Source organism: Dromaius novaehollandiae, chromosome Z (assembly GCF_036370855.1).
Source record: "Dromaius novaehollandiae isolate bDroNov1 chromosome Z, bDroNov1.hap1, whole genome shotgun sequence".
Taxonomy (NCBI): domain Eukaryota; kingdom Metazoa; phylum Chordata; class Aves; order Casuariiformes; family Dromaiidae; genus Dromaius; species Dromaius novaehollandiae.
Window position 1 is genome coordinate 38,211,878 of NC_088132.1, and position 26,787 is coordinate 38,238,664.

The following is a 26,787-nucleotide window of genomic DNA, read 5'->3' on the forward strand; positions in this document are numbered from 1 at the left end:
CAGTACCATAATACTTGGATGGTTTTTAGCTTGAACTTCTGAGCTGGAAAAGACACTTTCATGTAAGAACTCCATAATAAAGTCAAATGCAAAAAAGTTAACTCCATAACTTAACAGGTCAAAATCCGATTAGATATGTTTGATCAAGAATATTTCATGATTTACCACATTGCAGAAGTTAAAAAAGTAAGCACATTATCATCAGTTGAAAGATAAAGTGAGAGCTCTGAAACATTCAGAACATACACAGAACTTCCACAGATGCTACATAAAAAGACATGTTCTCCAACAATTCAGCAAATCTCACTATTTCCTAGTATACCTTTTGCCTGGCAGAGACTGAATTCAACTTCAATTTTCTGATCTCATCAAAATACCTACAAGCATGACTCAGTCTTTGAATAAATATTAAAAGTATTTTTTATTTTGTAAAGCAAAATTCATTTTCAAACAAATTTATGATGTTTCCTCTTCCTGGCTGTCAATAATCTGTACCTAAGTTGCTCATTACTTTATTACATTTTACATTTTTTGGAAGGCATTGGCTAAATTAATATCAACAATAAGAGAACTTATCCACTTGTAACTCTATTCTTTTTTGTTCATATCGATTTCATCCACTTGACAGACAAAAAAAATTTTTTTTTAAGTCTAAAGCAGTCTAATTTTTTCTTTTTTTCCTTTCTCTTAAGATAAAAAGAAAATACAGCTTGGTACTGACTATTTCTATCATTTTAGCACACTTCAAGATTCATCATGTTTTTAGATGTTAGTTGATTCATCTGAGGAAATTTCAGTCATATCATTATATCATTCTGATTTCAGTCAGGAAGACTACCACCTTGTAAGCATTCTAAGTGAAACATGGAAATCCTCTGGAGCAACACTATTCCCCCCAAAACATATTTTGCAGCAGATTTGAATGCATCCAAGAAATAGCAATGAACATTTTCAAGTTAGCATAAGTCCTTTAGGGAAAAGTGAACTACTACATGAATGAGAAACATGGAACACAAGAAGCAAGGATGCACCTGAATCAGATCTTCAGCAAGCATCCACATACACACCACCAAAACCCACTACTGACCGTCTTTTCCAGCCAGCTTCTGTCTTTAGGAATACTGAACAAAGCCTGGACATCATACCTTACTTTAAAAGTGTATTCACTACATTTATTTCACAAAGAAAAAGTATGCAATATACTACTGAGTTGGAAATTCTTCCTGGAGTTTCATCAGCAAGGAGGGAAAACTAGAAAATCAGCTACAACTTTTTGATGACATGCAGATCCAACACTTCAAGTTGCAGAAGTACAAGATACAAGCACCTATTTAGGAAAGGAAATATAATACTCTAATTTCAAACATAATCAGTTAAATCCACTTATAGCAGAGTATGCAGGAACTCAGCTGTGCAATTTGTTTCTCAAAGCACATGGCCTCAAAGCACTTTCATATTTATTTGTGGTTTTTCCCACCACTTAGTCTGAGGCAACTACCAGATCATAAGTGCTCTTAATTTTGTTTGCATTATCAGCAATTCCAACACTACGATGTTTGCATCTCAAGTATCTTTTCCATTACTATTTCCGGCATTTTTACTTCAAATCTTTTAAGTTTTTCACAGATTATTCTGTTGACTTTATGACTATCTGAAACAACTACACTGTTTAGGTAGCATCCAGTCTTTTCTACTTCTACCTTCTGTGCTATCACACCACTCTTGATTAACAGAACAGTTTTGCAAAGTACCCAGCAGCATAAATACAAAAGAAACAGAATTACATATTTTGACATGCAAATATGAGGTAATCAACATTCCTGATACTGCCAAATTAAAAAATATATATTTGTTCACTTATCCCCATTTATAAGATTGTACCTCGACATTAAGCAGGATGTTTTTTGTTAACTGAAAGCAAGTCTACAGAGTCTTAGTTCACAAACACATACTGACAAGCTTCACTCACAGAAGCTGCCTCATTGAAGACTCTAGGTAACTCAGAGCGACTTTCTCATGAATAAAAATTTAGTCAGCCAAGTTCAAAAAAATTATGTTTTCCTGTCTAGATGTATATCTGCCAAAATATAAATTCCAAAACTGTTTCCTTTTTCCAGTATCAACTGCCAAACAATTAGTTCAAAGTTCTAGTATGAGCTTTCAAATCCACACTTAAAGTTCATCAGCAAAATACATTACCATGTAAAATCCTCCTTTAATATTCAAAATGTAGCAGAAAAACAGATTTGATGCTTCTAATTAAAATCTTGTTGCATATCAATTTGCATATCTGACACATTTAACCAAATACAGTAAGCCGCTTAGTCAAAAACCAGCCAAAAATACACTTTGCATACAGTTTGCATTCAAACTAGTTTTAAAAGTCCATTCTAGTTAAGCTACAATTTTTCTTGTATCAAGCTCTAAAGTCACAGTTAAAGAAATCTGAAGGCTGCAAACATTCAAACTTTAGTATCTGACCTGTACATTTAATTTTGTCATCTGAAAGACTATCTAACCAACAATAATGCAGACTTCTCCTGCCATCCAGTTGTCAATTCTGGTCAAAATTTTGTCACATCAGAAGACATGTATGATACTCAGGACCCTAACTCAACATAACTTTTCCCAAAAGTATGACAGAATGGCCTAATTACATACAAGTTAAGATCCTCAAGCAATCTCTTCATCTCTGTAAACTTAAAATGAATATCAACTGCAGATATCTATTTTCTGGTCAGTGTATAAACATCTATATTTTCTCACTGACCTAGAAGAAAAGTTTGGCCCTAATCCACAAATCACACTTCATTACAGGCTTTCACCACAAAAATCTCACCAGCTTCATTTTATGATTCCATGTAGGTGGATGCATTTGCTTGCTTAAAAGTTTTGTGCATGCATCCTGCTTGCAAGATCAAGCCTCTTCACGTAATCACCATTTTAAAGGAAATGTGCAAAGTCAGTTTTCAGAAAGGAGAGAAGCAGCATACAAGATGATGAAAAAGGATCTAATAGGGACAGCAAAAGCTTATTTGCTAGAGAGCAGAGAAAGGAGGGTAACTGATAGTTGAGCAGCACTCCAGTAACTTTTCTCACTTTTCTAACTTCCTTCTCTCACTTAAATGGGCTACATGTCCACAGCTGCCACAAAGCTAATGCTGAGTTTGCTGATGCTACATAATGAATGCTTCAATTTTTTACATCATTGCACTACCAGCATTTCACTCTTAGAACTGAAATGTTTAGAGACTACAGCTTATTTAACATATCTTTAACTTAAAGTGGAACACATATCTGAAAGTTAGAAAACAACATAAGGATGACATTACCACATTTCATCTAATATCCTGGCTGTATACGAAGATAAAATTAAGCATGACTGTGAAGCACTCCAGCACTACAAGGAAAAACATTCCCTAAAAGCCCAAAACACACTAATAACTCTATTTTCAGGTTACAATTTGGATAGGATAAAGTAAATAGTGTGCTTTAGCATTCCACAAATGCTAGACAAAAAGCACTGATTATGAATAGCACTTCACCAAATGTACAGTATATACCTATTATACATCTGTTTAATTCACTGAGTGGAACTAATTTCCCCTCACCCACCTCTAATTACATAGCTGTATTCTACCACAAGAATTTACGGGGGACCAAACTCAACCAACTTTAACACCAGCATTTTCAGCTTGCAACTGCAGTCACATCAGACATTCACTACTGTGCTAAACTCGGGAAAAACAAGCCTGGAAAATAATGTGTCACATACTGCTGCCTGACAGATCATGATTTGATCCCATAAGACAGTCATCTTTCACCTGTTGTATTTAACATCATTCTTTATGTTCTCTACTGAACACTATTCTTCTCGAATACCCCTAGAGATATGGTCCTAGCAAGTTTCACAGGCTTTGACAACACAGAACTACTGAGAGTATGTTTTAGTACCTCTGCCTTTCTTCATTTTGATCTTACTTCCATAACCAATCTGTGCCCTCAACCATTCCTGAATCATTCAGGTTTTTTCCTACTCTCCTATTTCAGGCCAACTATGACTGTACTGAACTTCAGCCCAAGGTACGCTCTGTCATACAAGTCCAGTATGGTTATGTTCACTTGGATTTGGGAGGTAGGAAATACTCCTGGATCCCTCCAGCTTTGACAACACTGCTAGTCACAGGCCTATTCACTTGTTCACTGCCCAAGTCATGTATTTCCTCCTTTTCTTGGGCAGCAGGAAAGGAAACACTGAAATTATAAGCTGGAAAGTCACTTTGTGCTAAGTTCAGTGCCCAGCATCACACTGGTCTTTCACTACCACCTGGAGCAGGTTCCAGAAAAGTTTTGCTCCACTCATGCAGCCTAGACTTGGACATGATTAGAAGAGAATTTTTGTAGAACTTCTTCCAAACTGTCAGCTCTGTTGGATATTTATAAATGGTGTTTCTCAAAGCCTTAGAACTCAACAAAATTTGGTTAAACAGCAGTGGAGAGGATGACAGGCCACCCCATTAAACTTCTAGTTCATGATTTAATTTAACAGCACTAGAACCAATAAGAAGTTGAGAGTTTTGTTCCTCCCCCCCCCCCCATTTGTAGAATACACTTTCTAAGCCTATTTTAGAATTTAACCAAACAGTTTAATCTGATCTAATACTATTTTTAATTCTGAGGCAGAAACTAGTACGAAAAGCTTCAGACTTAATTTGACAATGTTTTTGCCACTGAAAGTACAACCTTATAACAGATGTTAACCATACAAGTTCCTGCCAACTCCGTATATAAAAGGAATAACACAGTACAAGTGATAAACTACGTCTCAGGAAAATGTCTCCTTCATAAGTTTTGCAACTAGGAATCTATCCAGGTGTTCTGACAGCAGTAAGCAAACATGGAAATCATATGATACTGCTATTGTAATAATCTCTAAATCTCAATTAGACAGATCTCCTACAGCAATGAGCTCTGTCACACACTATTACCACATATAGTTGCAGCTCTTCCTTCACATGCATAGCTCTCACAATGTCTACTTAAAATATCTTTATTAAAACACAGCTACAGCATATTCTCAAAAAGGCTTGTCGAAAATGTTTTCTTCTTGCTTAAGTTTAATACAAAAAAAGCATGCAATAGATACAAAAGAAACCTCAAACACCAAACCAGAATCACACGCTTAGCTACTTGCACATTAAACACATAAGATGCTTAGTGACACTAATTTTTTAAGATATTAAGCCACAATTAAGATAACTAATAACAAATTAAAGATTTCATGTAAAACATACTTAAGCCCATGGCCTTTTACCAAACTGAGCAAGCTTTGTAACACAGGTCTCCCAAATGTTTCTATACAAAACTAATGTTGAACACGAAGTGATCTAGCATAAATGAAAAGCTCTGAGAATTAAATAACCAGCATTCTACTGAAGTCAGTTTCGCCAAGGATCTAATGTGAACTTAACCACCTCCACTGATTTTTACTTAAACCAAAATTCTAATACACAAAAATACAACTTTACTACATAGCGCCTACATTAAGATACTAAGCTTCTAATTTCCTACTTAAGAGATTAAGGAAGATTCAGACTAATCATCAGGTTGCTCCCCAAAGGCAACAATATTAGCAAAGCTTTTTTAATCTACAGATTAGGGTTCTATACCCACACAGCTGCCCTGCAATAACCTCAGTTGCTTGGTAAGAGCCTCCATGTTTCCACAATAGTTCCAGACCTCCCTCTAACACTTTGAGCTATCTTTTCTGAAAGCATCCAGTTTATTCACACAATAAAACTATTACCTTCCTTTTTCACTCAGCTAACAGGCCAAATGACAGCATGTGTTGCTGTTTATCCAGTTTACCAACTGGCAAGTTTAGCAAGTTTACCAAGTTGCAAGTTGAATAGCTGTCAAGCTACTACCACACAGAACAGAAAACATTCTCCCTGCCTTTTCCTGACTGTGAATAAGGTATAGATCTCAATCTAAATACCATACTGATTTTTATAAAGCTTGTAGGAGCATAGTATCTTGATGGAGATACAGAAGTTTAAACTTGGTTAAAACTGTCCGGGAAGTTCCAACACTTATATAGGCAACAGACAAGAGAACTGCAGATCAGATACACCTCATTTCTTTAAAAAAAGAGGGTAACATTTTTGTAATAAAATTCTAAGTACATTTAACAGATTTTAGAGCTCAAAGCCAGTAAGTTAACAACAAACATCAAAAGGGCACTTCTGGTATGCAAAGACATTTATCTCTTTGGTAAAGCTTTAGAGTAATTTAGACATCATCTTCCTGTTGTCTGTTGATGAAAATCTTTCCTCTGCTCACTATAAATCCAAGCTTCATCCTTCATCTTTTCAGAGTTAGACAGATCTCAGCCTGTTGACAGAAAACATTAAACAAAAGCAAAAAGTGGAACTTTCTAAACTTGATACATGGAGCAATCTGCTCCTAGAATAATGTAGGAAATGAATGAGTTGCAACTGTTTGAGGCAAATTTGCCTAGAAAAGGAAAGGAGGAATGTTTTACACTGGGCTTCTTTGCTTTCAAAAGTCACTGTTTGTAAGTCACAAGAAAGAAAATAGCAGTCAAGTTTTAAGCAGAGCATGTCTCCCATGACCCTAACTGCAATCACATCCCTTACTGCTATCTCCACATAGTGCAGAATTTTTGTTAAAGATTTCTGCATTTACAGACACCATCAACATGTAAACTGACACAGACAATATCGATATACAAAAATAACTATCACAATTGTAAGCTGGTGGAATTCCTCTTAAGCAAAACAATATTTTTAAAGTTGCTTTATATCACATTAAGCTGTTGATACATGCAATGCCATTCATACCTTTCTATATAGAAATTCAAACTGCTTCATTTAAGTCCAAATATAAAGTCCTAAAAAGGAAAACATTTAGCGCCTTAAACACAGAAAGGTACTTGAGAGATTTTCCATATAACAATACAATTTTAAAATAGTACTTGTTTCTGCACTGCAAAGGTGTCATACTCTGGACTAATTTACACATTCCAGCAAAGCTGATCTGCCACAGAAGCTCCTACTTCCAAAGCTCAGCACTTTTTTTTCCTACAAAAATCTAGTCCATGCAGTCATTCAAAGGTAACAGACAAACATTTACTATGTAACCAGCTTCCTGAGCCCAAACACAAACTGAACCAACAAAACAGTTTTAAGGTTGCAAGACAGCCAATCTAAGTCTGAAATCACTTTGAAAAAATGTCATGGGACAGTATAATGGCTCAACACAGACAGAAGGGGAAAGCTCTCCTCTCCTGCTACAGGTGCCTGCTGCTCCTGCTGCTTACACACTTGGCCTCAGCACTCAAACCCCTTATTAAACTCACTGCCCTAGCAGAAAGTTCATACACTCACCAATAACTTGCTACTAACCAGCAGCCAAATCAACTTAGTGGAAGATACAAGAGACAAATACAGAGCAAGAGAGGGGGTACAAAACTGTACAGCCAGGAATGAGGCAGGGGAGGAAAGTCTGGGTAGTAGGGATCAGGACTTTCTCACTTGGCGGCAGCCAGACATTAAATCACATAAACCATCTTGTGTAATTTCAAAGACTGGTGTTTCACAGTAGGTTTAAGGCCGATTTTAAAGACAGCACACTTGCCCTCAATGAACTCCATACGCTAACTGCCACCTGAACACTGCTGTTAACTATGACTGCTTTTGCTTAAAATGATTCAGCTGTTATTGTACATAGTTTACTAAAGACCACCAAAACAGCATCTCAAGAATTACTCAGAGAATAAACATGCAGTAAAGTGGACAAACCACATACTTTATCAAGGAATCTAGGTCCTCCTTGTCAGAGAACACCTCAGGATTTTTATACTACTAATTATCTTCTGTTGTTACACTCCACATTCTCACTGCCTTAATATTTGAAGATAATGGAACTTAAACTTGTGATTGATGGAGAGTACAGCTTGCCATACAGTTATAGCCATGTAATTTGGTGAAAAATCCATCTGGGGAAAAATGACATTAAAATCACTAACAGATTATATTTAAGTACAACAAACAGCTATGAAAAAGTATTTGTATCTTAGAAATTAAACAAGCTAGTAAGCTGAAAGGAAGAATGAAGGGGAAAGGGAAAGCTGTTGTATTAGGTTAGTGATGTTCTACACAGAGTCAGATTAAGTAACCAACCCACAGTTACAGTATTTAAATACCTTACTTGAGTGTCTGTCATGGAGTTCAGTGACCCACAGTCACTGAGTACACATTTTTTCAGAAGCAGTTCTCTGATTTATAAGCTGCTCCTAACTCCATTGCACAAGGCACTGATATTAGCCATACTAATAGCAAAAAATTGCCCTCCTCCTAGACCTACAAGGTACAACTTTATTTTGTACAAAATGATCCTCTTCGAACAGGCAAAAGTAGATATTTCTATCCTGTATTAAAAAGCTTTCATGAAATGTATATAGAGTTTTTTATATGTAGATATCCTTCAAAAACACCAGATAAAATCAGTGAGTGAGAGCAGCAGATAAGGAATAACTAGTGAAATGTGTTCAAATAAAAGTTCTTTAATGCAATAGCTGAGATAAAAAACACAGCTCAATCAACATCCTAGGAGAATGCACTGCTAAACACATTTGACATACTAAAGGTGTTACGTATGTTTACAAATATTCTCTAGACCTTTTCTTAGAAAGAAGCCTCCTATTCAAACATTTAAGGTAATGAACATATCCTCTATCGCAGACTAGAACTAAATACATCAGAGGTGAGATAAACCTGACCAAAAGATGTTGTTCTATATTTTTTGAATACAGAGTTAAGTATTTTACTATTTATTAAAGGAACTTACTTTAAAACTACTGAAATAGACACGTCAAAATCCAAAACAATCCTACAGCACAGACTGATATTCTCACCATGCAGAAGAGTAGACTTATTAAATGATAAGTAGCTTATCTAAGGTCACAGAGAGGGACAGATGTTTCTACGACTAGCTCCCACTGTAATCATCAGCCTAGCTTTTGACAACCTTCTTACTACTCTGCTTCTATTTATGCAACTGTTTAGCTTAAATAAACACACACCTTTTCCTTCATCAAATTATTTCAGCTGTGGACTGCAAATTCCTAAACCCAGGTAACAATGTCTAGGTGGCTACTCAGAAGGAAGCTCAGAAAAACAAGCCCATCAGCAGCACACTTGATTTCACTTGCATTGGTTCTGCACCAGCACTGAAGCATTAAAATGCCTCTATAGCCAGAAAATCTCCAAATTAAGACCTCCACAAATTAAGTATGAGACAATTAGCTAAATACTAGCTTTTCACCTTTTAGTAGATTGGGGGAAAAAATATATAAGCCTCAAAACCCTTCAGAAGGCACAAAAGGTGAGAGCGCACAGTTCTTTCGCTGTTGCCTGCTCTTCCAGGGTATGTTAGTTGCTCCTTGGGACCACCATGTTAGACTCCCATTTTCATCACTAAACCACCCCCATGCTTCGTGATAAGTTTAAGATCATCTAAGCACACTCTGCCGTTGAAGAGCATTGTCCCACTCTTCCGCTAACACAGGATCAGCTCTGTTGCTCAACCAAGAGGCACATAAGATTGACTAAAAATTTCTTGCAGTGTTAAGTTTCCAGCTGGCTTGGTGAGCTCAAACTGTGAAACAGCACTCAAAAATCCTTTATAACAACTTTGTTCTTCCCATGGTTTGTGTCTGCCTTTAACTGAATTATCATCTTGGTATGCATTTTCAAAAAAACAGTTACAAATAAAAACAAAGTTAATGTATAAGAACTAGGTATGTTTTGTTTACAACAGACTGAAAAAAACTGTGTAGCTGGTATGACTTCACTGATAAACACTAGACAAAGTTAGTACTGCTGATCATGATCCTGTCCTTTAGCATGTTACTTTTGTAATTACAAGGTGCTTGTAAAGAGTAACAACTATTGCCACTTCCCTATTCCACATATTTTATCTATTGTTAATCTAAGTCCTAACAAAATTAAATTCATCCTGAGCAGCAGGAGACTTCCTAAGATTTTTTTTTTTATTAAAGCACAATTTCACAAGTGTTCAATTTTCCAACACAAAAATATTTTAGAAATATATAGCACTGATACTTCTAACCATTAAACAACTTAGCATAGTCATTATGGAAGCATAAACAACCCTATTTTTATAGGACATTTTGCAGGTACAGTTGGGACACTAAGTTTTGATACATTGCATCAACAAGACTAAATACAATTTATTTTTTCAAGTTATGAGACTTTTAAACAGTGAAATGTTACCGCAAGTCATATCAGTCTTGTTAACTGCACATAAATAAATTAGATGACAGAATCTCTCTACAGTTAAATGACTTTTATAAGGAAAAAAGAACTGCAGAAAGGGTATTAAAATGAAGCAGGTTGAATCTCCTAACTGCCCTTGCATATCTTTAACCTGATCACGCAGAAAAAGCTACTGAAAAAGCAAAGTACTGCAGTATCAAAATTGGTATTCAAAATTCTGAAATTCATTTACATTTTATTAGCAAACACATCCACTTGATTCGAAAGTACAGCAGCAAGACAGAAGAGCTGTTTCATCAGCTGAAAGTGATTCTCCACTGAAGAGTTTGTCTACCTGTTTGCCAGGTTACTTCTGTATTTCAGACCAACACAACTTATCTCCAGTGTAAATATTGTTTCACTTAATGAAATTTCTCCATTCAAAAAAAACCCACGCTAACAGAAAAGGAGGATGCTGGGTCTATAGAACACATCTCTAAGTTTAGTTAACAGAAATCTCTCATCTTTTCTTCTTGAAAAACTACACCACTCTCATCTTGGATTATAACACCCCAACCTGACTCAGGACAAAATGCCATCCACTAGGATACACTAGCATCCAGAAAAGGGGCAAATTTACAGTGCATTTATCATTACATTTCTTTATCACTACAGCAGTCATAATCCAGGTGGCAAAACTTAATACACTTAAGTGTGCTTCACTTGCAATCATGTTTAGGAACAGGCACAATAAGAAATATTTTTGCATACTCATTCATTCCAGTCCAAATATTTTTATGACTGAAAAACACTATGTACTATTAGAACACTCTGAAGTTAATAAAGCCCAAATTTTCACCTACATCAAATCACCATATTACCAGCATTTAAGGAATTTTTTCTTATTCATTCTAGTAAAAACTGCACTTATAGGACATTATGTATCTTTACTTTTATTACAGTTCATCTGTTTTTTAAAAAACTGAAACATGGAAACAATCACATTTAAAGTAAATCCTAACAACTATGAATGCGCAATTTTAAGTATATATTTAGTTACAAAACACCTTATACATAAAATGCATTACAAAAGGATCTTTTATTATGTTTAACTGCTTTTACATGCGGCACATCACTTTAATACCATTTAAGGGCTTGCCTGCAAAGTCAACAGGAAAACCCCTAAAAATAAGCTTTGTAATAGTTTCACAGCAAATCACCTAGACGATTGCTCTTCAAGATTTTAATTAATCAATCTTAAAACCACAAGAAGAAGATTCTGTGAAGATTCACAGTGTGCATTTGTAAACTACTGTTAAGAAAAGCAGCAGTGCCAGCTCACCTTGCCTCCACTATCTGCTAACCAAACCCGTACAATGTACTCCAGCAACCTACTTTTACAGAGCAGGAAAACAAACTTATCCACTACAAAAACAGCTTAACTCGTGGTTAGACTAACTGTCACCAACAGCATTGAAATAATCGATCAGTCAGGAAAGGAAACAAGCAGGTAGCCACACTCCTCCAGAAACAAGAGTGTGGTTAAAGGTTTCAGAGCAGTGGCTTTTGCCACAGAGAGAAACGGCAGGAAAGTGAGCGGCCTTCCACTGCCCGCCGTCCCCCGGGGGCGCGAAGGAAGCGCCCCGCGCTCCCAGCACCGCCTCGCTCCGCAGCAACCGGCACAGACTCTCACGCGGGCTTGCAGTCCGTTTCGCCAAGCGTCACCTCCCCGGCGGTGAAGGCAGGCGCCCGGCTCCCTCCTGGATCCCGGTCGGAGCAGCACAGCGCGGAGCCCCCACACGCGCCACCCCCGGGGCGGGCGGGTCAGGACAGATGCCTGCCGCTCCCACCCTCACGCCTAACGCACACCCGCCCCCCAGCCCGGCTCCCACCCGGCACGGCAGCACCCCGCAGCCGCCTCAGGGCACGGGATGGGCCCGCCGTGCCCACGAGCCCCGCCAACCGTCGCCCTACCTGCAACCGCCAGCCGCGCGCCCCGCGCGCTCGCCCTGCCCCCGCGAAGGACCCGGGTCGGGGCGCCTACCCAGGGCCACTCGCATCCCGAGCCGCCGCCGCGGTCCTTCCCCCTCCTCTGCACGAAGCGGGGCGCTGCCCCCACGGGCTACAGGGGGAAAGTGGGACGGTGGAAAAGGCGCTGGCCTTGGCCGACGGGGCTGCTGCGGCCACGACGCTCGACGCGCCGTGGCAACGCGGCGGGTGACAGTTACCTCCCGGCTGCGGGAAGCAGGAGGAGCCGCCGCCGCCGCTGCCGGGGGCTGAAGAGACCCGGCTCCGCAGTGCACTGGGGAGGGAGGCTCCACACTCAGCGGCAAGAGGCGGCGACGGCTCAGGCGTCTGATGTCCGGCCACCAGAATCGGCGGCGAGCCCCCACCTCTCGGCACGGATCCCGCCTGCCTCTGCCCCGCCGCCGTCCCCGCCTGCGGTGTGAGCTGAGAGATGGGGCCGGGCAGGGAGGGCGCAGCCGGAGAGGTGTTCCGAGTCAGAGGGGAAGAGACGGCGGAAACCGCCCCGGCGCCACTCAGCACCGCCCCTTCCCCCTCCGCCCCCCGCGCGGCCGGAGGAGCGCGCGGGCGGCACACATCGCCCGACAGCGGAGAGTGGCGCGCGGAGGCGGGGCGGGGCTTATCACGGCAGAGGAGGGGCAGGATTGGGCGAGGGCGGGAAGAGGCGGGGCTTCGAGCCAAACCACCGGCCTGCGCCTCTCTCCTTTTGCGCGGAAGATTGACAGGCCCGCCGGCCACTCGGAAGACGGAAAGCAAAAGCACGGCGGGGAGACCCGCTGGTGGGCAGGGGAAGTGGCCAATGAGCGAGGCCCTGGGCGTGAGCGGTAGGAGGGGGTGGGGGTCGGGCCGCGGTGCCGGCGGTTGGTGCCGTTCCCGGCCGTTGCCCCCCTCAGCAGGGGTGGTGCGATGCTTGTGGCGCGGCTGGCGGCGGGCTCCTGGCCCCTTCCCCGCCCTCGATAGAAATCAGCACCGTAGTTACGGTATGTTTGCGTCACTCAGGCTGTGGGCGTTTCCTGTGTATCTGTATACAGATGCACATAGAAAGCATGGACAACAAAACCCCAGTCTTGATGGCTGTGAGCACTACTGTATAAATGTTATAAAACAGACCTGGTGCTAACACTTGTGCAAAAGCAAAACTGCTTAGTCACTTCCCTCACTCCCCGCTCAGGGGAGTGCAGCATTCAGGGAACTGAGATAACATGGGTCTGTGACTTTAAAGAAATAAAAGGATTATTTTTTCTCATTTGGAATGAGAAAGCTTCTAAAAAGAAGCTTTAAAAGTCTGTTTATTAAAAGCCTGTTTTATAACAACCATACATGGGGATAAGAAAGTGTGGAAGGTGTAAGTGCTCGGGCTTTTGCAAGATCCTGAGATTCTGATCGCTTACTTGCTTACCCGGGGCCATTTTCTAGGGGACATCTGGAACACTGTGGCTTTCTAGAACCTTCCAGAAACCCTTCCTTGCAGAACAAAGAATTGGAAACAATACACCAGAAAGAGACCTTAAGAAGTCATCTGCTCACTCGTCTTCCCAACAGTACATCACGCTGGTCTCAACAGACATTTGACCACTTTCTCCTAAAAACCTCCATGGGTAATCCGTGCTGTTGTTCTGTTATCCCTAACGTTAGAAAGATGTTGCTAATATGTAACTGTGATCTTGCAGCTTAAACCCACTGGTGATTGTCCTGCACACATGCTAACCATCCTGTCAGGTGCTATTCCACAGGCAGACCTCAGTGTCGCTCGTTCACAGAAATGCATGACCCCCCCCCCCCCCGCCCTTATTACGTGGATGGAGTACTGATTCACTTCACAACAGCAGCTTCCTTAGGGTGATTCACCTGCTTTCCTTTAGCCTCCCACAGGGTAGAGACCTGGGACTATGCAGAGAGGTTTGAACCGTTTTGTGTGAAAAGTTTTCCCCCTGTAAAGGTGGTTTCATCAAAGAGCAGTGGACATTAATATTACAAGGTCTTGTCAGACACTTAAGAATTGCACTCTTAAAAGCAACTAATCAGAGTTTTTCATTACTATGATTCATAATTTGTTTTGTAGAATCTCTCTTCTAATTATATATCAACTTTAATATTCAAATGGACATATTCCACACACACTCATTTTGCTCCTGCCTTCCCCTGATTTTTCTAAAAAGGCTGTTGCAACGTAACAACTTGTAGAGACTTATTTTTGTATGAAAAAGCTCTAGGAAAAAGCTGGAAGGGCTTTTTCCAGTTATGACTTAAAAAATGCAATTCATTAGCCTTTAATTTGACACAATATATTCTAGAATTTAACTGAAGAACATAAGGCAAGAGAGAAAACTGTAGTCTCCCACATCTCAGAAGTTAAAAGTGCATCTGTTTGGGGTGGTTAGAATTCCAGACAATTATTCTAGGCTGCAGTGGTGAAGAAAGTGGGTAACTGCTACATGTAAAATGTGTTTGTACTACTAATCATTAAGAACAACACAGACATACCGTGGGGTATGTCAAGTACATAAAATAGGAAAGGAATGTTGCAGCTCGAACTTCACAGTGACACTGTGATGTACCTGCGTTAATGCTGTTCCAAGAGAGGCAAAAAGGACTTCCAGTGTTTAATCCCAGATTGAGCTCTATTGCCTTCACGGAATCTTTTGGAAATTCCTGTGCACTCAGTAAAATAACAGAGCTTGCCAGATACCAGGCCTCTTGATTTTTCAAAGCTTTTTGTTTTGAAAAAGTACCTTATCACAAAGTTTACAAGAACAAGATACTTAATTCCCTGTGAAATTTCAACTTTCATTTTCATATTCATTGTCTTGCACTGAGATTTCAACTGCTGTTTCCAGAAGCCTATAAAATTTCATTTATGCAGTGTTCTTCTGAGGAAAATATTCTTCCTTGCCATGTTAAAATATTTAATCATTAGATGTTTTTAAATAAAGAACCTGCACAGAAGAAAAAAAAACACATATGTAACTTCATCACTTACGGCTTTTTACAGTTCAGATTTCCCTTAACAGCTTAAAATCTCTGCTCTTCCAGTTTGTTAAAAACTTTGTTCTTTTCACACTTACATGGAAGAAATAACCATATGACTCCTCCTTCCATCCAGTATTTTAAACTTATATACTGTTCTAAATATTGCTTTTTTCTCTCTCATGACTCAAACCAGTGAAAGCTCACTTGGAATGACTGCTCTCACTACAGCCTCTCCATCACCATCCTTTCAAATTTCTGCTTTTCAAATGCTGTAAGTCTTAGTTCATGTTCATCAGAGGATCTAAACACCTAAAAATAGAATTAAACAGGAAGTAATATAAGCTGCTGCCACAAGTTAATTCCTTCCTATGGGTCCTCTAAATTCTGTTTGATTTCTAACTTTTAGCTAAAGTCTTTTTTGTTGTAGACTGTGTTTGCAGTCTGTGATATGCAAACCACTGCAACACAGTAAACTACAGACTGATGAGCCAGCTCTCAGCCCTGTGTGGAGAGGCAGTAAAGGGGGATCTGTGCCTGACTGCTGTAAATGCCTGCCTACAAACAGGAAAACAGCAAACTGGATATTTTTCATTTGTTCTAAAATCCATGCAGTTTGGCAGCACACACTGTTCGTGAAGGAGAGAGCCTTACCTGACTGGGCTGAGCAGTGTGTGTTGCAGATTAGGGTTGAGGTATGTTTATAGATTCCAAAATTTTAAGACCACAAAGAGCCTTTTACAGTCTTCCTCTCAATGTAGAGACCCCAATAATGTGTGTTAACTCCATGTGAGAGACAGGTGGGACTTACCTTCTCCTGTGCATGAACGTGGCCCAGCAAAGGGACAGGAGCTCATGCTATTGCCAGTGTAGTACCACCACTGCTGACAATGGTGGCGAAAAGCATGCCCAGTTTGAGAATCCCTGTGTACATCATCATCATGTATCATACAACATTAAGCAGTTGATAGAATGTCGTTACTAAAGTAAAAAAGCAAAAACAGGCTTTGGCTACTTATTTCATCTGATCCATAGACAAACATCCTACTTCTTTCTCTCCACAATCCCGGAACTGTTGGTTCAGCTGCCTTCTTGGCAGTTTGCTATTCCCAGTTTTTCTCCAAGAGAACTCCCTACAAACTGGGGATATTCTTAGTTGTGGGAGAGAGGTGGAAATGTGCTGTGCTCTGGCTGATGCCTTCCAAACTAATAGACCGTAAAAAATGGTCCAGCTTTTAAAAGGTGGCAGAAATCACATTTACATGAAAAAAGAAGAAAGGGGACATGCCTATCTTCATTGGGGCCATGCCTCAACTGTATCGAAATCTATTTCAGTACAACTGGGGAATAAAGCCATTAAAGTGCATAATGGAAAAACAATGACGTGTCAAGTGAAAGGACTGAAAAGACTACATCATGAGAATCACCTGCTGAGGTACAGAAACACTGTGGCACTTCAGCAAAACGTTAGCATTCTCAAGTTTAAGAGACTGTGATGTGAACGTTGATCTAAGGCTGCAGCGTGTAGAGAGAGGATTTTGTTTATTTTAAGCATTAAATCATGTACCCAATTCAGTCAATGGGAATCACTGTCATTTATCTAGGTGGCTGAGGACTGTACCCTAATTCATCAGAAGTTATATATTTTTCATTTACCTAAAAATGACAGTGGAAGCTCAAAATTTAGGCAAAAGAAAAATATAAAGACTTGTGCAAAAAATGTATTTTAAAAGGTTTTCCCACTTTAAAATCTCTTTCGAAGTTAAGCTTCCCAGTAACTGTTGAAAATGGAACTACATTCTTGTGTTAGGATGCTTATAAATCAGTGTGTTGATTTTATTATGAAGCTACTAATTTAATTTAATCTATGATTCCAAGTGTAATTAATTTAGTTTAAAGCTGATCTAAACTTTAAAAACAGAGTTTTCATTGATGACTATATTTTAAAGGCTTTTTTTTCTGTTAAAAACAAAGTAGCATTTTCTTTTCAGTAGTATGTACTTCCTTATGTTCTCTTTACCCAATTTTCCATTTTCAATATGCTTCAGAAATGTATTCATAACTCTGGCTGCAAGTTGAATTAAAAATCAAGCAGAAATACTGCTTAATCTTCTATGATATAAACATATGCAATATTTTTCAGGCACTCTGCATCTTTGTGTGTATTTCTCTCTCTTAATGTAATAGGGAATCCAAATAAACCATTTATGTGTTTCAAGCTATTCTGAAATATTTCCACTTTCCTAACAGCAATTAGTTAAGTTTCGGGGTTTTTTAAATGCTGCATTTGCTAAGACATCACAAACTATACTATAAATTGTACTTGTTTCTTGTGCCAAATGCTAAAAGATTCAGGAACTGGCATCATCAGAATTTGTAGTACTCTCTAATCCTTTGCCTTGACAAGAAGCAATGATTAGTCCAGTGCCCAATCTAGATTTTTATCATTCTTACACCCCAATGCCCTGCCCTCAAATCCTGTTATCTCTCTATTAATTTCATGAACTGTTCAGATTCTGCCTGACAAAATCAATAGTGAATTAGTCACAAGAGTACTAATTCTCAGTACACAAAGAGTACTATTAAAGCTGCTGCTGCTGTCCAAAATGTACATTTTCCAACCACTGCTCTAACTGCTGTTCCTCAATAACCGATGCACCCACTCTGCCCCCTAATCATTTCCAGAATAGGTTACATGAACAACAAAGCAGAAAAGCAAGGTCTATTAGAAGCAGCTGGGAAAAGTGCAAAAGAAAATTTTTTTTTGTTTAGACACTTCTGCCTCTCTCTCATCATCTCTTAGAGCTCTCGCCCTTTCTCACATTGGCAGATGATGGCCTCCAGTGTTTTTCAAAGACATCCCACCACTGTCTGCATTCTGTCTGCTTCCCATGAAACTTTTTCAGTCTGAGAGATGAAACAAAATGTTTCATAATAGCACTAAGTTACTTTGCATATTGTATTAATATGGTCAGAAGTCACCACATATAGCAGGAGAGCATTTAAATGGAAAGTATGTGGGGGATGAGAACTGTATGCAGATGAGGGGAATCATTAATTAGATTGCTGAGAGAATCGCAGCAGCTCTTTCCCAAAGCCTGTTATTTTTCATTTAATATCATATAAAGTGTTCAAGAATATCCTGTTACTTATTGAGACATCACATATTCTTTAGTCTCTGCAAGCCAAATTTACTGCACACATCAAGGGCTTCCTCCATTTCAACACCTAAGCTAACTGTGTGCTACCTTTCTTTAGGAATCCTCTGAACTCTGTATTTGCCATTCATTCTGTATATACCCTAATTTTGACTACCAGAAGTGACAAGGGTTCATTCTCCTCCTCTGCAAAGCCTGTCATCCAGCCTTTCCTCTCACATACCTAGAGCTATGTCCTTTCTGTACCTTATTCACCTTCTGGGAGCCATTTTCCAGCCTGGTTCTAGCGAGTGTGAGTACATTTACATTTTGCCCTTTCTATCAAACAGTTCTTTGATTAATGGACAATTACAAAGGTGCTTGAGTGTCACAGTGCTAAACAGGCAAAACAGATTCTACAGGTTTTCCATTTTCCCCTTTCTGGCTTTCTAGTTGTCCTCCCAATCAATAGCATTCTGCCATTTTTCCTGAAATTGGGGAATTGAGCAGATGCAGTGCTAAACGATAAAATTATGGCTCTGCAGCCTAGACCAAATATTTTTTTGTACAGGAGAATCTACAGACTCAGGTGAATATTGGTGTCCCACTATACTGGCTTCTATGAAAATGGATGGGAACACATATTTGTCACTAAAATATTTAAGACAAGCAAAACATATCCATCATCACCTAAGTTTTGCTTTCCTGTTAGAATTAACTAGTTTTACAGTACTTTAGTTCATATTCAGATTTGGGTTGATCTTATTTGGTTTTCCACATATAAATATTGCACTAGACAGATCACTGCTTTTTATGTTTTCTCTGAGACCAGAGATTAATCAATTATATTTCACAAATAGTAAATCAGGGCAGACTGTGGCCCTAAAAAAGAACTTTGCTGCTAACCTGCATTCAAAAGGAGCATATTTATGTTTGTATTTATGCTACCGATTGCTTAGAGTTTCTTCCAACACATATGAATTAGAAAGCTTCAAGCTTTATTTTATTTGAACATTAACCCTAAAGAAGCTCAATGTATTTTTTGAGATCAGAGTATTAAATTTCAGAAGAAGTGCTTCACATGGATTTGAAGAAAAAAAAGATTTCCTGCTCCATCCAAAAATAGAAACTGTTCATGTTGTCAGAGCATAAGGGAAGAGATATTAATTGCTTTGCTCCCTTAACCTCATTGTCTTTTAATTTAATTCAATAAAAGTCTGTTTGTGAAGGCTCACTGTGTTCTCTGCATTACTGCTATTACATAAATTTATCATGGAGTTCACTAATGGTGTGCTGAAAACATGGCTATTTCCACAGAACTTCTTCATTCACAATAATTAATAGTATAGCCATTATAATGATAAGCACAAGAGATGATGATTACTGTGACAAGATCAAGGATGTTTTTATGAACTGCCTTTCTATGAAAAACCTTGAGTTTGTCACCCATAAATTCTGGCAGTTGCTATATAACAAATTAGATTGTGTGGGAAGAGGTAGAGAGAGAAGTATAATGTGAGCTTTTTACAAACAGATTGCCACACACAAATATGTAGACATCCATAAAGAAACCAATATATTTGTGGATTTTTTCCAAGAATTTAGACATTATTTTAAGCAACAAAATCCAGAGAGAATTTATCAGTCCAAAAATGAATAACAGATTTCTACTTCTATGGGTCATATTCTATCCTCAGTTATATCCTGTATCAAAAGGTTGTAAAGGTAAAATCTGTCTTGATTTATATTCTTATATGAGGAAATGAGGCATTGGCATGTAACTGGGTTGAGGCAGCGAATGTATCCGTGAATTGACTAGCTCATATATTACTTAATTTTTCCTCTTTTGCTTTCTGAAGGCAAAGATGTATCACTACCCAGAGGTATCATTGCATGCATCCTATTTTCATCTGAAAAAAATGTTCACCCTTTGCAGAACTTCCATGGATGAATTCCCCATCCTGCTAAGAAAATTAATTTGGTAAGATTTATTGTAAGTGCTTTGTATTCATAGCATCTGAAGAAATGCTAACAAAAAGGTAACATCAGACTGACTTAAAGACACTTTGAGGGAAGCCCTCAGCATCTTTGCAAACAAGCCCTTGGCCAACAGGCCACAGCTACCTTATTATTTGTCCAAAGGACATGAAACATTCAATGCCCAACAAATAATAAGAACAGAGCAACCATATGTGATACCCCCCAGACGTACTCACCCAGGCTCTGGTTACTTCCAGCTCTGAGGGTTTCCTTGGCTTTTTCTATTTAGAAACCCTCAATGGATTTCTCTTACTAGTCCAGGCTCCACTTGAATTAACATCACATTTTTGTATTCACAACATCTTCCAGTGTGGAGTTCCACCGACAAGTTACTCATGGTGTGAGGAATTTTGCTTGCTTTGAACTTGGCTCCTACTACCCTTGGTCCTTGTGTTAAAAGAGCTGCTGAATTTATTGATCCTTCTATGCCACTGATGATTTTGCAGGACTCTGCCACAGCGCTTCCTAACCTGTCTCTTTTTTCCAGACAGAAAAATACTATCTTACTTCATTGTTCCTTGTAAAGAAGCTGTTCCATGCTTCGGTCATCCCTGTTGCGCTTCTCTGAACCTTTTCTAATATAACTTTTCCTGAGAAAATGGGATCAGAACTTTACATACTATTCAAGGTGTGGGAGAACGACGGCTATTTTAAATGGCATAGCAATCTATATTTTATTTCATATTACTTTCAAAATAACTCCTAATACCTGATTTGCTTTTTTGACTACGACAAAGTATTAAGCTGAAATTTTGCACAGATGTTCTATAACCTAGGGTCCAGCTCCTGAACAGTTACGATTGTTTTATATGTGAAGCTAGTATTGTTATTCCCCACGTCCATCATTTTACCTTTGTCTATCTTGAAGTTCATCTGCCATTTCGCCTGTTACGTCACTCAGTCTCCTAAGGTGCTGTGTTGTCCAGGAAGTTTTATCATTAGATCAGCTAAAAAAACATATCAATATACATTTTTTTACATTTAACACATACAGCAGACTTGGATTTGTAGTTTTATCTTTTGTCTTCATAAGATGAAAACAATTTTTCATAAAATGAAAAAGTGAATGACAAGACATTTATCCTAAGAAAATTGGAAATTCCCTCATACTAAGATTGGTACAGTACATTAGGAAGCCAACATACCACTGAAGAATTATCTTCTTTGTGCATCTGACTCCAAAAAATACAGGCAATTTACTCCTTTCAAAAAACACTGCATTGAAGTTAATTGTTTCCATTCAAACTGGCCATAAGTCCATATCTCTGTTTTTCCACATGGCAGGAGAATACACTGCAATGTTGCTTTAGATAGAATCAGCACTGCTTAAAGGCTTTTAATCCCATTTCCATTGCATATCATAAGCTGCAAACAAGACTATGAACGTCCAGTTCATGGACAGTATTACATAGAAGCTAGCGAATGTGATGTGGCTCTGCAAGTCTTTTGAAGTCCTTGAACAGATAAAAACTTGAGGAAAAATCAAAATGAGTGTTCGGAAAGAGCAAATGATGCTTGCAAACATTTTCTGCCAGTGGGGTGAGGAGGGAGGAAGGAAAACCTTTAAAGGCTCTAGATCAACATCCTTTCATTTTAAGGAAAGCGGGACTTTTCTGTTCCTCCTCTAGTTGATAAAACTGTGTCAGTAGGAAATGTGTATGTTCTACTTCTTTCCTCCAGAATGGGAAACACCAGAAGGGAAAAGTGTTTGGATCTGAGTTACCAATGCACAGCTGAAAATTCACAAAATCTCAACAAGCAACAATATGAATGGCTGAGGAAGCTAGACTGGATGTTGAGCACTCCTGAATTAAATAAAAGGAGCTGTCCTTATGGCTGAACTATCCCTCCAGATCACAGAAGAAAGGTCTGGAGCTTTTCTTTAGGGAGAACAAAAGAGATGTCACAGGGAAAAGAAGAATGGAATGACTTGAAAGGACCACCGCAAGCTTTGAAAAGGTGTCTTGAGATAGCATCCTTCTATTTTATTCTTTTCTTTTCTTTCCACTGTGCATTTGTGTGGTTTTCTCCTGGGATATAACATCTTCCAAATTATATGAGTTCTTCTGATCCATTTTATGACTGCTTATGCCTAACACAAATCCTGTAGAAATAATTTCACATTTTTCCTTCCAGTTGTACTTTTAGTAACATTTATAATTATCTGCCAATAATCCTATATTTTTCAGCAATATCAATTTAAATGTGCTGAGTTATCTTTCCACTGTAATTTCTCCACTGCTGTTTCTATTGCAGCAATTTCATGGACTAGAGCATTGTAGAGCTATAATTTGGAATATATATAAAATTTATTGCGAGTTCCCATCAAGTCATAGGCTGTAGCACTGCTTGTGGTACACACTATTATTTCATTGTATTCTTTCATTTCTGCTTGAAATGTGAAAGATTCTTTTCATTTTCCATTTATCCCAATAGCTTTATTTCTGCCATTATTATTCAAATGATACAACTTTTATATACTGTATACAAATTCCATTTCCTCCAAGTGAACAGGAACAAAATTATCTATTATTTCACTGGTTATGTGCCTCTTATTTTTTCTCTGGCAAAGCTGACATAAATGGAACCATACGAATTTGTGGAAATTATGAAGTCTTTCCCCATTGCTATTATTCCGTTAATATACTATCCGTTCTCAGAGAGATCACTATAAAAATTTTATAGCAGCTTTTAGTAAGCTACTTTCTCAGTTGTTTAGATCATTGTAAGCAAATTTTTTTTCAGCTAAGTAATTACAGCAACTGGAAATGTTTTTTGTGTCCACACACAATATTATCAGAACTAAATGATGTTGCCTACCAGTGTATTTTTAATATTCAGCCACAGGAAAAAGAACCGAACATTCTTACTTTCTCTAACTGAACGGTATTACTATTCAAAGAAGCCACTCTTCTCCCCCAGTTTTATTGCTTTTTTAAAAATACGAAAAATACCAACATTTTATTGAACTTTGTTCAACATTGCTTTTTCACTTCTAATAAATTTGACCCTTATGATTAGGTGATCTATATTCACATAATCTCTTGAAATCTCAATTACAATTTAAAATTCACAACACATGTATTGTAGGCATCTGACAATTAGAAACAATTAAATTAAAAAATAATGCTTGAAGAGACCTTTAGAGGCCATAATTTCCATCCCCCTACTTAAAGACTATACCTACATTAATTCAACCAAATGCTTGTCTAATCTGTTCCTACAAGATTTCCAATCACAGTATAATTGGGCATATAGCCCCAAAGTCACTCCTTAACTTTAGTACCATGTCAATCTATAAATTCTGTACTTTTGTAAGATTAGGAAGCATAAGCAAAAGCTTTGTTTTCTTTATGGGGATGATATTTCTATTCTTCTATTACTTCCTAGCACTGTGGGAAAAGGATAGACCTATAAACTGAGCTTAAAAAGTGCATATAATCGATAGCTGCAGCTGAACTTCTGTATTAAAAAACAGAAAGATAGAACTGAGTAAGTTAATACTGAAGTAGCTTGATCTGAAAGAAATGTGTTAATGGCCTAATCTAAAACCCATTTAAAGTCAATGGAGAAACTGCTGAAAGCCCAGTCCTATCAAGCTTTGGAGTCTATGGAAATTCGATAAATTTATGAGGGTAGTTTTACGTTTAGAGGTACACACGTGCATGATATGGTTGTAAAGGCCTCATTACAAATATACATACAATCAAAAACAATCTAAAACAATAAGTAGTGAAAGCACACAGGTAAATAAAAACTTTTCAGTAATCAAGGAACAAAGGAAAAGACAAGACAAAGAGCTACCCAATGTACTTTTTACCTCTGCTATGTATTGCATTAAATAAATAAATGGTCCAAATAGGGTTAACCACCAGGGAAATTATGAAAAAATACTTATGTTCATTCACCTCTCTAATAATTTCATCTACCTTTCACTTTAGTATTAATTATTTTTCTTCATCTAAAAGTGAATTTTCTCCAGATACACATATATTTTGTTTTGTCATGGAGTGAAAATGTAATATAATCATGAGGTATAACTTCCTCCCTCAGCATATCAGTTTTTCAGAGCTGGAGGACATACATTTCTCTACCACATAGAATGACTGCAAGCCAATTTTAAAGGTATATGTGTTCTCACTATTGAGAAGAAGGCATGCAACAAATTTAAGATCTGATCCTGAAAACTCTCAAGCATATGAATAGCTTTTCTTCCACATGAATTACCCTGTTGACTTCAGAGGAACTGCTAACATTTTTCAGGGTTGGCGGGATAAGGATTATAATTTTTATCATGTTAAAAAATTGTGTCACAAGATAAGAAAGGCAGAAATTTATTTATATTAAGAAACTACAAAACCATGTGTCAGACTTCCCCCAGAATACAATACAGTGAAAACACAGTGCAGATAAAACAGATTTAAACAGATGTGTAGGTATCCAGTAAACTGAAGCATTTTTAAATTACTGCAATTTCATTTTAGTGTTGTCGCATAAGTCAACATTATCCACTATACCTGACTTCTGTTGTCAAAGTGCATATTCACACTAACATACATCTCAGCCTTTCATACTGAGGTATTCATGTGATCTTGCATAATGCTTCGGGTGGAATCAACCACCCATCAGTGCCAATGAGTTTTGTGCCCTTGACTTCAGTCCCAGAAATTCCTGCTTGGACACCTGGTTACATGCAAGCAAAAGGCAAATTATTCTATTCAAAGAGATCAGTCCTTAATGAAAAGATGATTCACATTTTAAAACAGATAGAGCAAAACTACATGATGCTGATATCCTAATAAATAAAGTTCTTCACTTTTCTTGCTATTGTATAGTACCAAGACAAATTTCATCACATTCCTTGGATGAATAGACTAGGAGAAAATAAATGAATCTTCTTGCAAAATTCCTCTAACTTTTAAAAAATATTTCTGGTAGCATTTCTATATTGTAAGTGGATCGCTATAAACCTAAGACTGCAGACTTAAGGGGAAAAAAAAGACTTAGCCCCTGGAAAGAGAGCAGTTTCTGTGATTTAACACACTGATTTCAGCAATACAAGTAAATTTTTCATTCACTACAAAACATGCTTTTAGGTGTTATTTTAATTCACATTGCTAGGTCATTCATTTAACATTTTGCCATTAAAGTATTTATCCAAGAAAGTGACAAGCACAGAATATCCTAGAAATATTTTATGATTTAGCAACTCATAGAAGCCACTACAATTTGAAATAACTATATTAAAAATAAACTTTTTTTTTAGGCACTAAGGCATTATTGATCTTCTGCAAAGAGTTTTTGGGGGACGTGGAAATATTAACACACAGCAGAAGGCATTAACTTGCAAATTCATACAGTACATTTTTTCACCCCAGAGGTGCAGTGATGTGGAAATCATCTTGTTATAATTCTGTGTATTACTAAAAATGTATGTCTTGGGAGCAGTGTCCTTCACAATCTAGTCTTTCTGGTTGCATTCCAGTACAATCCCAATTGATTCATTCTAATTTTTTCAAGGTTATTTAGAGGAGCCTAAGTCTAAACTACAGGCACTGCTAGATTTTCTTTATCTGGAACTGTAAGTGAATGCTATTGATTTTTACACAGCACTTTTAAAACCTAATAGCATTTAGATGGAAGGCAGTGGAAAAACTAAAATCCCTTAAGTCAGTAGTGTACTGAAGAGGTAGGAAAAAAAGTAAAATATTCCAAAATAAATTATATCTTGTCTAATCTTTGGACACTACCCAATTTAAGCAAAGAATTTAAGACTTCTAAAAATGTTTCTCTGATATTGCTGTGAAAGCAAGAGTAGAAGGGAAGAATCTAGGCTTGATCAGAATGCACTAACAAGACAAAGCCATTAGGATTTCAAGTATAAATTTTTCGGAGTGGGCAAAGTCTATGCAACATGTAGAACATTCGGTAATAAAATATTCTATGATAACACTTGCTTTAAGTAGTCTCCAACACCTATACTATGCTCACACGTAAGGGAGGATTCTTGCCAGAAGGGTGCTATGTCTGACAGCCAGCTGAAAATTGATTTACCTTGGTAGTGACTAAGAGAGCAATAATCATTTCTTCCTTTGATACCTGTCAACACTTTGTACCAGGGAACCCTGATCCTTGACTGGAGCATCTAAGAACTGGGACGAACAATAAATTAACTATAATTCATTTATAACAGCTCTACAGTAGCTATGAGTCTATGCATTCTCATACTATCTTAGATTCTCTTCAACACCATAAATGTGGTGGAGCATCGCTTTATGCATTAGAGAATTAGATCTCATAATGGCTTACATGTAATA

The 26,787-nt window shown here is 38.1% G+C and overlaps 1 protein-coding gene and 1 long non-coding RNA gene across 9 annotated transcripts in view; one reads left to right on the top strand and one right to left on the bottom strand.

Annotated features, from left to right (window-relative positions):
- CSNK1G3 (casein kinase 1 gamma 3) overlaps nucleotides 1–12,923 on the bottom strand; it is a 78,722-nt gene extending 65,799 nt beyond the window's left edge. For 2 of the 8 annotated variants that reach the window (XM_064502699.1, XM_026115350.2), the window contains exon 1: nucleotides 12,530–12,921. The gene's annotated coding sequence lies outside the window, so the exon portion shown is untranslated. The other 6 variants (XM_064502693.1, XM_064502695.1, XM_026115351.2 and 3 more) reach the window with 5 other exon arrangements.
- A 214-nt stretch (nucleotides 12,924–13,137) lies between these two features.
- LOC135324826 (uncharacterized) lies at nucleotides 13,138–24,407 on the top strand. The gene is made up of 4 exons (XR_010386081.1): nucleotides 13,138–13,306; nucleotides 13,743–13,924; nucleotides 20,290–20,411; nucleotides 22,151–24,407. It is a non-coding gene; the product is annotated as an uncharacterized LOC135324826 (long non-coding RNA).
- Nucleotides 24,408–26,787: the final 2,380 nt, after the last annotated feature.